This window comes from Coregonus lavaretus (genome assembly GCF_964263955.1).
Source record: "Coregonus lavaretus genome assembly, chromosome: 37".
NCBI classification, from domain to species: Eukaryota; Metazoa; Chordata; class Actinopteri; order Salmoniformes; family Salmonidae; genus Coregonus; species Coregonus lavaretus.
Window position 1 is genome coordinate 4,534,212 of NC_140024.1, and position 16,602 is coordinate 4,550,813.

Here is a 16,602-nt window from a genome sequence, read left to right on the forward strand (position 1 = left end):
CTGAAGAGTGGCTGTTATAGCAGCAAAGGGGGGACCAACTCCATATTAATGCCCATGATTTTGGAACGAGATGTTCGACGAGCAGGTGTCCACATACTTTTGACCATGTAGTGTACTGTCTCGGTCCCTCTCTATTTGACTCTCTGCCTCTCCCCTTTCTCTCTATCAACTTTCTCTCTCTGGGGTTGGGTCCTGATAACATCACAGGCTTTTGGGATATCCGCCTGGCACAGTGGACATAGAGCCCTTTTCACGGATAATCACGCCTGTGTGTGTGTGTTCCACTGTGTCTGTGTTACTGTCTATATGTGCCAGTACCAAGTCTACAATACAAACGTCCTCAATGTGTGTGTGCGTGCATGTGTTGGGGCGCATGCATGTGTCAGAGACATGTTTGTTCAGCACAGCCACTTCAAAAGGCCCATGGTTTCCCCCAGCGTGTAATGGCTTAACTAAACCGGGAGGCAAACACGGTCGAGACCGCAACGCAACCACACACAAAAAGCTTAAATGCATTAGAGGGGCTAGCGTCGGCTGACACTGTTTAGCCCTCTCGACCACTTTCACGGTCAAAAGACTGTCATTTAGATCACCCGTCAGTCAGTACTGACCTGGGCATTCCCTGCCTATAGAAACATATAGAGATAGACTTAAAGCCTAAACATATAACCATGACTGAGTCTGGGGGGAAAGAGCAGTATCATACTTACAGACACTGTATACAGTTTAGAATGACACTCAGCCTAAACATATGATTATGAATGTGTCCAGATTCAGGAAGAGCCTTTTTAGCAACATACAGTACAGTCCAGTCACTGTATGATAGTTAGAGAAATAGCTTAGACATATTTCCAGGAATGCCCAGAGAGCAATCATGTTTTAGCTATACACAGATGTCTCGCTAGAAATACCCTATAAATAAATATAGACCACTAAAAGTTACTTGTTGTTTTTTGCTTATATGTTCAATTACTCAGTTTAATCTAATTTAATATAGTCTACTTCTATTAAGGAGTACAATATGTAATCTGTTTAAACTGCTTACGTATATTCCCAAATTCAGATAACAGACGTGTGAATGCACACACACACACACACACACACACACCTCACTCATTGTGCCCTTGTGGGACAGCCAGTCTTTGTTTTGAGTGAAACTTTTAAAGTTCCTCCACATGAATACACTCAAACAGAGAGGCTACAGCTCATCAGCTGGCCATTCATTCAGCAATGTCTGCACTGTCCACACACAAGAGTAAGCACCCATACAGACATTTGAATAGAACGCACATACACACACACTCTCTCTCTCACATGGGAAACATATGTTTATGAAATAGATCATAAACAAAAGTGAAATGATCTATCTCTCTCTCTCTCTCTCTCTCTCTCTCTCTCTCTCTCTCTCTCTCTCTCTCTCTCTCTCTCTCTCTCTCTCTCTCTCTCTCTCTCTCTCTCTCTCTCTCTCTCTCTCTCTCTCTCTCTCTCTCTCTCTCTCTCTCTCTCTCTCTCTCTCTCTCTCTCTCTCTCTCTCTCTCTCTCTCTCTCTCTCTCTCTCTCTCTCTCTCTCTCTCCCCTTGTGTTAATGTAAAGCATAAGAGGAAGGCCAACTGTATGCTCATGTCTCGCTACTGAATAAAACAGGATGGTTCCAGTGACACGTTTTACATTCTACTGTCAGCACATTGACACAGAACAGTTCCGACAATAGAACCATCCGTTTTTACTGAGCCTTAGCATCTTCAGCATTTATTTCAAGGTAGCAAATCACTGAATGTTCCCGCTCATTAAATTGTTGCAAATTGGTACACTAAAGCTTACTAAGTAAAATGTTGTATTACTAGACAGATGACAAACCTCATGAGTGCTGCTGTATCACTGTCCCAGTGGAGTAGAGACCAAAAGAAGCTGAGAGGAGAAGCAGTCCCAAACTCTGACAGACGTTCCACAGAGTGCAGTCTGAGTGGAACTGCTGTGCAGGAGTTGTGAGTTGGGTGAGGGGGATTTGGCAGCGACTCAACAGGGAAGGCAGGGGGGTTAGGGGGGCGATGATTCCAAACCCTCCTCCCCTCCTACGTGCTGCCTGTCCCTCTGCACCCTTCACATCTCTCTCATCACCCTCTCTTTCTCTCTTCTCTCCATCTCTCTCCCCCCATATTTCATACAGTCTAATACAGTGAGTCTGTGAAAGACAAACACAGTGAGTCTGTAAACAACCCAGTAAACCAGCTGAGTGGTGACAGCAGTGCAGAGAAGCTATTTAAAACCTCTAACTAAATACACAGTCAAACAGCTTCACCCTGGCTAAACACAATCAGAAAATAGAGCCGCATTAACTCAATACAGTAAACAGAGTGTCAGTCTACCTGAATACAGTAACAGTAGACAGACACCAGTCACACTGTAATAGCCATAGAAATATAATTAACAGCCTCTGGGCTATAGAGAAAGTACAATGTGAATTCAAAGCAACATGAGAAGACTAGAGGCCTTGTGATAGTAAGGTTTACACAGGGTCAAACGAATAAAAACGAACTCAGCTGAGTATCATTTGAACCATGTTTTTTTCTGTAGGAATAATGTCATTCTTCTCTCACCCCAGAAAGTGTGTCCTGGATAACGATTTTGATTGAATTTTGATTTGTGTGACTACACACCAACAAGATGCAGGCCATCCAATGGTAATTGATTGAGGAAATTGATTCAGGGCACATCATATGATATCAAGCGTGGAGGCCTGGAGATGCTAAACGTGTTTATGTTAATTAAAGGTCAATTACTGTGAGACCAGCAGTCTTTCGCCATAGCCCTAGTCATAGGTAATTCACAGTGTCCTGCTATAAGCAAGCACCTGTGAGGTTAGACAGAGCACAGTGCATAGCGGTCATACCAGCAACCAACTACAGGTCATGGTAACCTCTATAGCTCAACACTAAATCTAACACACACACACACACCTCTATAAATCACACACTGTCACCTCACCTTGTAACCCATGTCAATGTCATTTAACGAGGAGACATGCAGCACACACACTCTCTATAGGTCAGTGGCACGTCCATACACACACGAACGTGCGCACGCAGGCAGGCACGCACACACAAACACACACAGTGTTTCGACTGTCCTCGAAATACACAGTATTGAAGCGCCAAGCTTGTACTGTTCATTTCTGTATCCCAAAGCTCCCTTTGCCAAGATAGAAAAATCATATGAACATCCAGTTAAATAGGTGAAGCATCTGGCACCATAAATCATGTCTAGTTTGACTCAAAACATTGTGTAATGAATAACCGTTTATGCCCTCAATATGGGTAACAAAGATGAATACTCCATTTCATGGCCCAACTCACTCACATAGCAGTAAAGTGCTCCAGCACTGATGCAATGCATTGTGGGTGGGAGAGGGTGTCTGCACTCAGGGACACGTATCCACAAAGCGTCTCAGAGTGGGAGCGCTGATCTAGAAATCAGTTTAGCCTTTTAGATCATAATGAATAATATTATATGGACAGATCCTATATCAGCACTCCTACTGTACTCTGAGAAGCTTTGTGGATAGGCCCTTGTCTATTCTGAGAAAGGGTGACTCCTATGGACTCCAACACTATAACGGCCTGATTAGGATAGCTGCCATACTCACAGACATCATCATCCACATCATAACCAGGACAGTCTGTCAGCGTTAATGACTTGACAGGTGGTTTAGGCATTTGGTCCTTTATGACTATATATGTGTCTGGAATTCAGCCTTGGGCAATATGGCCCACACAAAGCCTGATCCATGACTCGAAATACGATCGAGATGTGTGTGTGTGAAGGACAGACATACCTTTGTGCAGGTGAGTGGCTGGTTTGGTCTTGTCTGTGAAGCCCTGACTGCGCCGGTTGCCGGCGGCACCGACCGACCCGCGAGGTGCGATGTCACTGCCAGCAGTGGACACCCTCGCACTAGGGCCTGGAAGTCTGAGAGAGAGAGAGCAATATAGCGTTTACACTCAATGGCACAAAGAGCAAGGATTAGGCAATACATTCATTAAACGTCCAATATTTTTCCACCTATCTGTACCTCCATATTATTAGCTAATCTCTTGTGTAGCAATAGCCAGGAGTCAAAGTCAATATTCAACACTCTATTCCAGCCGGGTCCATCTTTCACATAAGCCTATAAACTGCTAATTCAGCATCAGTGGAGTAAACATAATTGGCTGTCGTCATTGGTCTGAAAAACAGATTATGACCGGTAGTTCAATACCGGTGTAGAACATAACAACTCTTATTTCGTTATTGCCACTCTGATTGAGTGACCTTTAAAAACATCAAAAATCCCTTAACATGGCCAAGCAGGACTGCAGTGGCTTTTGTTAGTGGGAGAATAGGTCTAGCTCAATTGACTTTCAATTATGGTGATTAGAAAGACTGTTAGCCTGTGAACTAACTGTCTCATGAATTAAACTATGTTCTGGGCTATAGGAAGTCATTCATGTCCGACAATAAAGACTATGGTGACATGAGCGTTCTTAAATTAACACACTGAAAATATTTAGTGTCTAAACAATATTTATATTATTTATATTTATTTAATTTTATTTAGCAGACACTTTTATCTAAAAGGGACTTAAAGTCGACTTACTTGCAATGCATACATTTTACGTATGGGTGACCCCAGGAATCGAACCCACTATTCTGGCATTGCAAGAACCATGCTCTACCAACTGAGCTACAAAATGTAATACATTATTTAATTCTGAGTGAGATATTAAGTCACAGGCTTCACTGCTAGCCTAATCATGATATACACTGTTTACAATTCACTGATGAAAAGTATTCTGTCCGTTCTCATTCAGGATGTGGCCACATTAAATCGTAATCATGAAATTATCCTAATGTCACCTATGCTCCCCCTTGGCTGCACGTCAAGACAGTTTTCATTCAAGTCGAGAAAGTAAGAATATAAAAAATAAAGATTAAAAGGTAAAGCAGTGGAGGAGAAACGCATTCCAATCTGAAAAGGAGAGAGAAAAACACCTTTCCAGATATTGATTGTATTTATGCCCAGCTGAATATTGACCTGCAGTTACACATGCTGACCAGAGGGTGGGGCTATTGCATAGTTTTTTAGGTCAATTGGACAGGGAGCAGGTGCAATGCAAAAACACTACCAGGGATGGACAGCATGCACTCTCCGCTGGGTTGGCAAAAAGCGGACGTTTCCAGTTTTGAGGTATACAGTATTTTCAACCTAATTCTGTTGCCCCTGATAAATGGATGTGGGGACTCCGTTCAGGCATCTTTTTTTTTCGCCTGCTATGCTGGGTTAGGCAGCATGCAACAACAACACATCCTCAATTTCACTTCATTTAATGCAGTCATTTAGTGTAGAAAACAGTGACACGCTTGTAAAACAAAGTTCATGGCCATTATTCATAAAGCGTCTCAGAGTAGGAGGGTTAATCTAGGATTAGGTCCTTCTTTTTGATAATTACATTTACATTTTAGTCATATAATGATATATTATGATTATAATGATATAATCCTAGGTCTGTCCTCCTACTTTATGATACTTTATGAATACGGCCCAGATGAATGGATAAAGTATGCGATACATCACTGAATAAACATGAAATAATAAATAAATAATTAGTCATTTAGCAGACGCTCTTATCCAGAGCAACTTACAGGAGCAATTAGGTTAAGTGCCTTGCTCAAGGGCACATCAACAGATCTTTCACCTAGTCGGCTCGGGGATTAGAACCAGCGACCTTTCGGTTACTGGCACAACGCTCTTAACCACTAAGCTACCTGCCGCCCATTATCTCACAGTACACAGTACAGTAGTAGTAGATAGTAGTAGTGACCTACCCTATCGGTTATCATAACACACAACCAAATTCAAGCCACCCACCCACTCCTCCATCTCTGTTAATTATTAAGGTCATATTCACAGTGAGACGTGCTCTCTCATGAGACGTGCTCTCTCACATTCTTGTGCGCGCGCACACACGCACACACACACACGTTATCTAAAGGTCCCTCACACCCCATTAAGCAGACATGCCAAATGAGGCGTGATGCCAGAGTCAGACAGGAGTACCCTCTCTTCAAAACTCATGCAGAGTAGAATAGTAGTTTCAGATAGAAGTTGCCCTTACCACAGATCTAGGATCATATTAATAACCCTCTATAGTAACCTAGTAACCATAACCATTACATGTTGAAAAAGATCTGACCCTGTATCAGTTGTTATGGGCAACTTCTACCTACTCTGGAAATAGTGAGGAAAGGGGGAGAATTAGAAGATGAGGAGTGGAGGAGGAAGATGCATGACCACAAAGAAGAGAGAGAGAAAGAGGGACAGAAAAAGAGCTGACCTAGAGGACTTTTTCTGACCAAGGGAAAACTTGAGCAGTTTACTCTGAGACCCATCCCTAGAGGAGAGAGAAAAAGAAAGAGAAGGAGAGCGTATGGAGGACAGGAGAGAGACAGAATGGACCATTTTACATTTCCAGAAGACTGGAGCTAAGACAACTGGAAAGAGAGAGGCAAAAAGACAGAAATTATAAATTGAACATTGATGACATCAGCAAGAGGGAAGACATCTAAAATTCAAAGTATTATGAACTACATCTTCCAAAATGCATCAGTGTAGCGGTGATCCAACAGGCTTACCTGGACTGCATCTCGGCCTGTGCTGTTTTCTGGGCTGCTTGTGCTGTGGGGTCCGGAGTCTCATGCGTAGGGGGGGCAGGGTGGCTGCTGAGCTGGGCAGGGGCGCTGGTCTGCTGGCTCAGGGAGGGTGAGGGCTCTGGGGCTGGGAGTACTGGCGGTGGGCCTGCTGCTGCTTGAAGCGAGACAGGCTGAAGAAGAGCCCCCAGAATGGCCTTCAGATTCCCATTCCGGATCTCTGTGTAAGGAGAGCAGGGGAGAGAGGTAAATAAACAGACAGGAGAGAGAGAGAGAGAGAGAGAGAGAGAGAGAGAGAGAGAGAGAGAGAGAGAGAGAGAGAGGAGAGAGAGAGAGAGAGAGAGAGAGAGAGAGAGAGAAGAGAGAGAGAGAGAGAGAGAGAGAGAGAGAGAGAGAGAGAGAGAGAGAGAGAGAGAGAGAGAGAGAGAGAGAGAGAGAGAGAGAGAGAGAGAGAGGAAGGAGAGAGAGAGAGATGAGATTAAAACAGAAAAGTAAGTTACAAGCTCACAACACAATATTCTAGCCACTACAGTCAGTCAATGTAGTCTCAGCAGGTGTGTGATGGTGAGTGTGAGTTTACCTTCTGCAGACAGGCCCTGTATGTTGACTCCTTTGGCTGCCAGGAAACTGAGGCAGGCATCAATGTTCTCAATCTGGAGGGGAAGAGAGAGACAGAGAGAACTTAGAACAGGTGCTTCTGAATTTACATTCAGATTTAACACAGTCATAACGCATAAGCAGCTATCAGCAGCCTACTCAAAAATAGCAATCACAAACACATTGCCAGCCTTAGGGTTTAGTGACATGCTTACAGGGATTGACTTCGCAGAGTGCCGACCTGAGTAAGGTGAGTAGATTGTTTAATGACATAGCCTAGTCAAAGCAGTATTCAAATAAGCCAGACATACACCACTACTGGAGTACCTTAGACGACGAAGCATTCTACTTTGACCCTGTTACTAAGATACCAGCCAATGCAACCATACTGACCCAGCTGTGCTGAGCTGTCAACAAATCGACAGCCAGGTGATATGATAGGTCGACAGAATTTGCTTGGGGTCATGTGACCCTATTTCGATACAACCCATTGGCTGCACATGTCATCACCAAGTGAACAAAATAAAACTGAGTCATCGAATGACATCATCAATAAAAACAGGGGCGAACAAAGGTTGTCAACGGTCAGGTTCAGGTGAACAAACAGGGAGGGACTGAGCAATATAACAATTGATTCATATGCCACAGCAGCTGTCATTTTCACTGTTCATACTGTTGAGGAGCAGCCATTAAGACTATCTTGACTGTTCAATTAAGGAACCTTAACGGAATCCGTCTTGTGCTATATACCTAGGCATAATTCATCTCCACCATCGGTAATAAGTAGTGGGTGCACCCTAGTAATACACTGCAGCATTACATTTTCCACCAAAGCACTTACTACAAACCACCTTGAAAACAGGTCCACCATTGTTTCTGCAAACTATACACACCCAATGCTATAAGCAGACCTAGAATACATAAACAGCTTACTGAAATAGAAGCAATCACAATTACCTTCTATTAGAGTGAATTGGGTTTAGTTATTAGAAAAATAACGCATCATACTTTATAGCAAACAAACTAAAATAACAATACCTATTCAACACATTAATATCAATATCATCCTTCTAGCCCTATGATTCTAGATCAGACATTTCAATGATGTCATATGATGAAACAGAAGCAGACTCCAGGTCAGTGAGTGAGCTGTAACAGCAGTGTGGACCCTCTGTCATCTCTGTGACCCGCTGACCCCAGAACAGCTGTTATAGGGCGACACATGCTAGGAGGTCAGGGAGCACACAGACTGAGAACCTGGAGGAATTTAGACCAGGCTCTGCTCGCTACAAAGTTAAAATATCTCCCACTCACTAAAATACCCCTTGTCTTTTTAAATACCCCAGATCCAAATGCCACCATTGCCTCACTGAACTACCCGCCAGCCACCCTGAAATACCCCCCAGACCCTACTAAAACACCCTCAGCTTGACTGAGATACCCCTCCACTTAAATGTCACCATCTTCCTTGTGATATACCCGCAACCATACACACGCAGGCACTCATGCACACGCACACACACATATATCAACACTACTAAAATACTGCCCTGACCCCTTCTCTGATATACCCCTGACCCAAATACCCCTGGTACTGACGGGGTACAAATAAAGATGCTTCTGGCTAAATAAAAACACTTGCTGAGAGAGCAAACAGTGCTCATAAACTTTAGAAAACAAATTTAATCTGTATTCAAACATGGGATCAATTCAGAATTTCAACTTTGGGAATTCCAGTGTAGTGCGGAAAAGTGAGAAATCATCAAACTGTTGGAATAGAAAACCAAAGGAGGAGACAGATGCTTTGACGATGAGTTTTCTACTTCAAACACAACTGCCTATTTGCCACTCCTCCTCTCTCACTTGTCCACTTGTCCACTCCTATCTTCCCCTCATCCCCTCATCCTCTCATGTCCTTATATGCTTTTCTAGTTTTCTTGTATTCCCCTCATCCTCTCCTGTCCTGTCCTCTCTTCTGGTATCTCCTCTTCTTTCTCTCCTCTGTTCTGATCAGTGAGTGCTCTTCTCATCAACGATTAATAAACCTTGAGTAAATACAGTCTGGTTATTCATTAGAATGTAATAAAGCCACTGAGTCAATAGGTGTTGTGCCTAGCTTTGACGTCATGGGGACAACACACGTAACCGTGATGGAGTATATACGTCTCTCCCTCTCCACCCTATACACTAAACACACACTAGACACAGCAACAGATAGTCTAACCCTGCAGGTAGATTGAACACTGGAACACAAGTAGTACTCAAATTACACCGCAACTGTATAACTTGCAATCCCAAATTTTTTAGAAACTGGACCATTCAGTTATATGGCCACCTAGACATCGACAATAATTACATAATTAAATCAACAATAATGACAAATTACACTGCCTAAAAATTACTATTATTATTACAAAATAATACAAAATACCAACCGTCGTAATTGCAAAATACAAGTTTCATAACCAAGATACAATTCTATTGCAATATTTCCATAGTGTTCCCTCTTCCCTAGCAAGTTCTCGGAACCTGTCTTGAAGGCATGATCACAGCAAATACAGTATCACACTAACCACTGTTCTACTGTACTGTGGCTCTCTCTCAGACACACACACCTCTCTCTAAGGCTGTCATCACATGCTGGGTCTAAGCCAGCTAGCAGCACAGTAGGGCCGGCCCTGCAACTACCCTATGAACAAACACTTTCATACACCACAGAGAATCTATTGTTTGTGTGTGTGTGTGTGTGTGTGTGTGTGTGTGTGTGTGTGTGTGTGTGTGTGTGTGTGTGTGTGTGTGTGTGTGTGTGTACGCCCCCTCACCGGAAGCTTTGTTCATGTCTTAAGGAATCCTGTCTTATGACATGACTGAGTCGGCTTCTATGTGTTTCTCCTCCCACCTTTCACTCTCTCAGACAGTTTCACTGAGTTGACCTCACCTGTGAACCGAGATAACACTAACCCCGTAAATACCTCTCTCTCTTTACAATACCCTTACATTATGGTTTTAGAGAGTCAACAACCCTGTAGTAGGTCAACACAACACATAACACAACTTTAACGTACTGTACCTCCCCATTTAATACAACTAAACAGTTTCATAGTGTTACACAACTACCTTCTTTGAAAGCTGGTAATACTGGCACCCAAGTGCCAAGTAACCCAACACATAAGAAAACACAAACCAATAGCACCAATCCTACAGTACTTTACAGTGAAACAATCAACTGAGTGCGGTCTAGATACAGAAGAGGACACAGAGCGACAAGAAATGAGATAAATACAATTCTCTACCCACAGATAAGGAGGTGAGGAGGAGAGAGGGATGAGGAGGAGAGAGGGATGAGGAGGAGTACTAACCCAAACCGTTGCAAAGCCTATACCTTGTGGTCAAACAGGTGACACTCCTCCATACGGGGTTGCCTAGCAACACTACGCGGCACGGCACCTGTGATTGCTCTGCACTTGCATCTGATTAAATGGAGTTTGACCAGCTGATACAGGTGGGTATCACACACACACACACACATGTATGCAGGAACGCACGCTAGCTGTCATACACCTGATTACACATTCACTTCAGACAGTATCCTGCTAGTGGTATCCCGCTTCCACTATTCACCTGTGTGTGTCACGACTTCCTCCGAAGCTGCCTCCCCTCCTTGATTGGGCAGGCTTCGGTGTTCGTTGTCACCGGCCTTCTAGCCACTACCGCTCCTCATCTCATCATTCCATTTGTCTTGTCTTGTCAATTACACACACCTGGTTCATATTCCCATCATTAGTACGTGTTTAAGTGTTCCCTCTGCCCCCCTTGTCCTTGTGGGTGATTGTTTATTGTGAGGATTAGTAGCTCGGTTGAGCTCAGTATTTTGTATTGCCGGGGTATTTTCCCCGCGTGCATGTTTGTTCCAGTGCGCCTGTTTTGCGCACTGGACTGGTTACGCTGGATTACGGAATAAACTCGGTATACTGTGATTTACCCTCCTGCGCCTGACTCTTTCAAATCACGCATCACAGTGGGGACTCACATTATCAATCAATACAATCTATATGATCATGTAATATGTAAATACAGTAGTCACATAATCTATGACTGACCAAGGCCTTAGTACTGAACCGTTGGGACACGGAAGGAATGTCAGTCATGATAACCTGACGCTGTATATAACAGCATACACTTAAGTCAAACGCTGTTTTGGCAGGCTTACAGCTGTCATGGCTTTGAGTGGCACCTGAAGGTGAAACACGGGTTGAAGTTTAGAACTGACAATGCCTTGATGTAAAGGAGGAAACTCCATTTGACATTCTCTGAGGGCTTATGAAGCCTCCTAAGTCCTAGTTTTCAGAGAGGCCTACTGTATCTACCTGTATGGAGTTAGTAGTAATGTTTGTTCCCAGTAGAGGAGAGAGAAACAAATCTCTCTGAACTAGAGCCAAACTGAGGGCGAAACAGGAAGTTGGAAATAAAACATTGTGACTCAGAAACACGACACACACTGCAATTAAACAATCCACATCAATAAATCTACCCGAACAACAGAGCAGTGTGTGTGTGTGTGTGTGTGTGTGTGTGTGTGTGTGTGTGACACGAATGTATCCCTCCACAGTAAGAAGTAGGCCTCTGACAGACCTAAAGTACTTCAGGGGTATGTGAGTGGGGTGCAGGAGCGTCCTGTGTGGTTTTAGCACCTCTGTGTCAACACTACCCCAATGAGAGCATGTCACTGCGAAAGCTATGGTTATTTCCTGGGTGGCAAGGGTATGAGACTGGGAGGGACTAGCGGTAAAAGGGGCGCTTGTGTGTGTGTGTGTGTGTGTCTGTGCCTGTGCGAGGGCCACAGATGTAGGATCTGACAGTTGTAAAAACAACTATTCCCCACTCATCTGAAAGACTGAGATGCTACAAGAATGAACAGGAAAATGAGCAAGATGGTGAGAAAAAGGCCCTATATCACTCCATTATATGTCCTAAGCTTGTTTACATGTTTGCTGGTTTAAAACAAGAGGTTAAGTGCAGAGTTGTTAATTGCCAGCAGCTTTTCAGGGTTTTGAATGCAGCTTTACCACAGCAATCAAGTCAAGTGTTGTAATGGAGCTCTCAGTAGGTCATGGGTGTTGAGTGGCTGGCTAACAGGGAAAGTGTGTGTGTGTGTTTTCACTCTGTATTAAAATGCACAAAGCAGCAGACATGTGCATAATGACTGTTTGCACCTGCCTCCAGCACTGCTTGAGCGCTTCAGTTTCAGCTGAAGAGCTCACACATGCACATGACACACAGTAGTGACACACACAAACACACGCATCCCCATCAAATATCTCTCAGCTCAGGCCAAACAGAGAAACACACACACAAACACACACACACACTTAAACACACAGCGTGAGCCCACTGTCTCCTCAACCTCTTGCTGTAAAATGCTAACAGTGGGAGTCAGAGGTAAGCTAAGAGAGGTTTTAGAGAAGGTTATAATCACTGTACAGAACAAAGACACAGAGAGGAACATAGACCAGAGAGGGACTACAGAGACAAGAGGCAACCTGGAACGTCTCAATTACTGGCGACTGGAGGGCATAATCAACCTCTAATGGGACCCGGCTAATTGATAGTGGAGACACAGAGAGAAGGAACCCTTGAGAGGACCGGCTGACTGACTGATTCCTGTGTGTGTGTGTGTGTGCGCGTGTGTTGGTGGGGGGGGGGGGGGGGGGTGGTCTGGCTAGCAGCCAAAATTATCCTTCAACTGGCACAATGGCACAATTTAAAACCCTCCACATTCAGAGGAGGGATACCGGCTAGTTTCCCATTGCAGTAAAAAAAAAAAAAAAAAAAAAAATCACAAGCAGTACGAGTACTCGAAATTTACAAATGTAAAATGATTTAGCAGGTAAAATGTATACGCACTGACAAAATGTCTAACTCTAAGAAGTGTTTATTGTTTGGAGTGTGTCAAGTGCAGTGAAAATATGTTCAGATTTGTTTTCAGTTGTGTATCAGAACAACCAGTAATTGGAACAACATATAGCATACTGCAAACTTTTGCCTACAGTCCCGTTTCAAGCTAAGATGCGAGTACTCTAAATTTAGGGCTGTCTCCGACTAAAATAAATCTTGGTCGACTGAAAGTCGTCTGTTCTTTCGACCAATCGATTGGTAAATTTTTTTAAAGGTGTATTTTTCCATATATAGACACACCCTATGTCTTTTTATAAAATCAACTATATGCATTGAGCTTGTCTGATGCTTTAAGCTTACTGTTTGATGAAATAACACACAAATGACTCAAGAGGATGCCAGAGATCTAGATAACCACAAGAAAAAAACCTGAACCTGAACCAACCATTCTCCTCCCACTCCTGCTGGCTTTCGCAGATTCTGCCATTACTCTCCTGAAGTTGCCGGTATTAGGCTACACTAGGAGTCGGCAACCATTCTCATGTGGAATGCCAATTTATCTTACCATTTCTACCGATCTGCATGCCAGTTGTGGTTCACATGCACATTTTCATTTCATTTATAATAATGTCTTCCTATCTCAAAATCATTGTTATGTGGTTAATCAAAATGTTATCCAAATCTAAATGAAAATGTACAAACCTAAAAAGTAACTTCTATTGCCATTGCCAACTATGTAAAAATAGCCTACATAAAGCCAACAAATAAAAACATTGCAGCCTGCAGGTAGAAATTATGCTGATTTCAAAAATGTATCCTATAAATCATATTGGCTACGCATGGCCTATCTGCAATGAACTTGAAACATTGTTTCAACTATTAAATTGGGTCCAGCAGAAGCTTGCGCTGCAACATTGTATAAAATATTCTGGGCCCTCAGTGGTGCTCGGGACAGACACAGCTGTTGGCTATTTGTGCAAGGGATAAGAAGCAGTGCTTGACTTAGGTAGGAGCTCACCGGAGCTGAGTACCGGCACCTCAAACTTTCAACTGCTTAGAATATTAGCTCAACGGTATTGTGGAGCTCCTGCACCTAAATATAAACAGTACCAGCACCCAAAATGAGTACCGGAACCTATTTCAGTCCAAGTCAAGCACTGATAAGAAGTAATCAGGTAGGACTATTTTAAAAGACAATGACTAAATTGAATTGAAAAAACTGGTAAATGGAATGAAATAAACCAAAAGTTGTTTCTCAAGTGTAGCATAGTGTCACGTCTCCTCCCGTTGCTCCCCTCCGGCGCTCTGATTCTCCGGTCTACTGAGCCACCGGTCTGAGCGCACCACCTCGGCAACACCGGAATGGAAACCCAACGCACCCTAATCACCTCCAGTGCACTTGCACCTCATCTCATCACCACTCCTATTCAGCCCTGGACTGTTACTTATGATGTTGTGTGTGATTGTTAAGCTTCATGTCGTTTACTCTATCTTTGTTATTTCTCTTTGTCATTGTTTAAGTAAACCTTGACTTTGTTAATTCCTGCGTCTGCGTCCTGCCTCTTCGTATACTCAGTACTCGTCACACATAGGTTGTGCGCTCTGCAAACAATGTGTCCACTCTGACAATGAGAATGGAATAATAATATATTGAATGCATTAACAGAAATGACCACAACCAAACAAACATTGTAGATTAGAAATGATAGGAATGAATGGTAAATATACTACTGCTGATATATGTAATGGGGAATTGATATACACTAACAATCAAATGCAAACAATTCACACAATGAAGCAAGAGGACAAATACATTAGAGTGTCTAGTTTGAGAAACAGACGCCTCACAGGTCCTCAACGGGCAGCTTCCCGGAGTCGCCTATTCACTGTTGACGTTGAGACTGGTGTTTTGTGGGTACTATTTAATGAAGCTGCCAGTTGAGGACCTGTGAGGCGTCTGTTTCTCAAACTAGACACTAATGTATTTGTCCTCTTGCTCAGTTGTGCACCGGGGCCTCCCACTCCTCTTTCTACGCTGGTTAGAGCCAGTTTGCGCTGTTCTGTGAAGGGAGTAGTACACAGCGTTGTACGAGATCTTCAGTTTCTTGGCAATTTCTCGCATGGAATAGCCTTCATTTCTCAGAACAAGAATAGACTGACGAGTTTCAGAAGAAAGTTATTTGTTTCTGGCCATTTTGAGCCTGTAATCGAACCCACAATTGCTGATGCTCCAGATACTCAACTAGTCTCAAGAAGGCCAGTTGTATTGCTTCTTTAATCAGTACAACAGTTTTCATCTGTGCTAACATAATTGCAAAACGGTTTTCTAATGATCAATTAGCCTTTTAAAATGATAAACTTGGATTAGCAAACACAACGTGCCATTGGAACACAGGACTGATGGTTGCTGATAATGGGCCTCTGTACGCCTATGTAGATATTCCATTAAAAATCAGCAATTTCCAGCTACAATAGCCATTTACAACAATGTCTGCACTGTATTTCTGATCAATTTGATGTTATTTTAATGGATAAAAAAATTGTTTTTCTTTCGAAAACAAGGACATTTCTAAGTGACCCCAAACTTTTGAAAGGTAGTGTATATATATATATATATATATATATATTTGCTACTACTCGACTAAAAAACCTTGGTCGACCAACAGCCTATCGACCAAACAATCGACCAGTCGACTAATTGGCATATAAACGCGGACACAGATACACTCTCTCTCTCACACTCATGGGTTGTAATGTTAAACTGCCACAACAAACCACAAAAAACACAGAAATGAATATACAGTAGAACTAAGCCTTTGCCTGGGAAAAGGGAATCCTTATTCAGTAGCCACAGCCATTACAACATCGCCATCCCTGCTAACGCTTCTATTGTCATCGTAACTTGAATTCTCCGTCTGGATTTTGTCCCCTAGATAACATAGAGTTTTTATTTCTAGTAGTAATTTGGTTCTCTTCCAGACACCAAACCTCAATCTCTGGTGCTTTAAAGTGAGAGCCAATGGCCTGTCTATAGGCCAGATGTTTACAAAGACTGACCACAAAGCCACAAATGTAAAAATAACAGGAGTACTATCCATACCCATTAAATTGAACCAATGTCTTCTGAGACAGAGCTAAATTCTAATTTCCTGCTTAAATAAGGCCCTGCACGTACGCACAGCATATACACGCGAGTATATAAGTACACGTATGAGCAAACACACAAACACAGACACTCTATTGTGGAGAGCCAAGACATCAAAAGCAACGTGTTACTTCACACACTCTCCCATACAAACAAGCAAACAAAACAAAACACACACACCACCACAAGGATTATAACGTTATACTGCCAAACACACAAACCAATAGAAGGAAACCCTAGGAAGGTCACTCACCATCTGAGAACGACTCTTAGGGCAGCCA

At 42.9% G+C, this 16,602-nt stretch overlaps 1 pseudogene across 1 annotated transcript in view; it reads right to left on the bottom strand.

Moving 5' to 3' along the window:
• Positions 1-16,595, bottom strand: part of LOC311111831 (neuron navigator 2-like) — a 91,713-nt pseudogene extending 75,118 nt beyond the window's left edge. Inside the window, exons 1-4 of the transcript in view lie at positions 16,575-16,595; positions 7,265-7,337; positions 6,670-6,904; positions 3,833-3,966 (exon numbers count right to left, since the gene is read on the bottom strand). The product of the transcript in view is annotated as a neuron navigator 2-like (transcript). The remainder of the gene's footprint in view (positions 1-3,832; positions 3,967-6,669; positions 6,905-7,264; positions 7,338-16,574) is intronic.
• Positions 16,596-16,602: the final 7 nt, after the last annotated feature.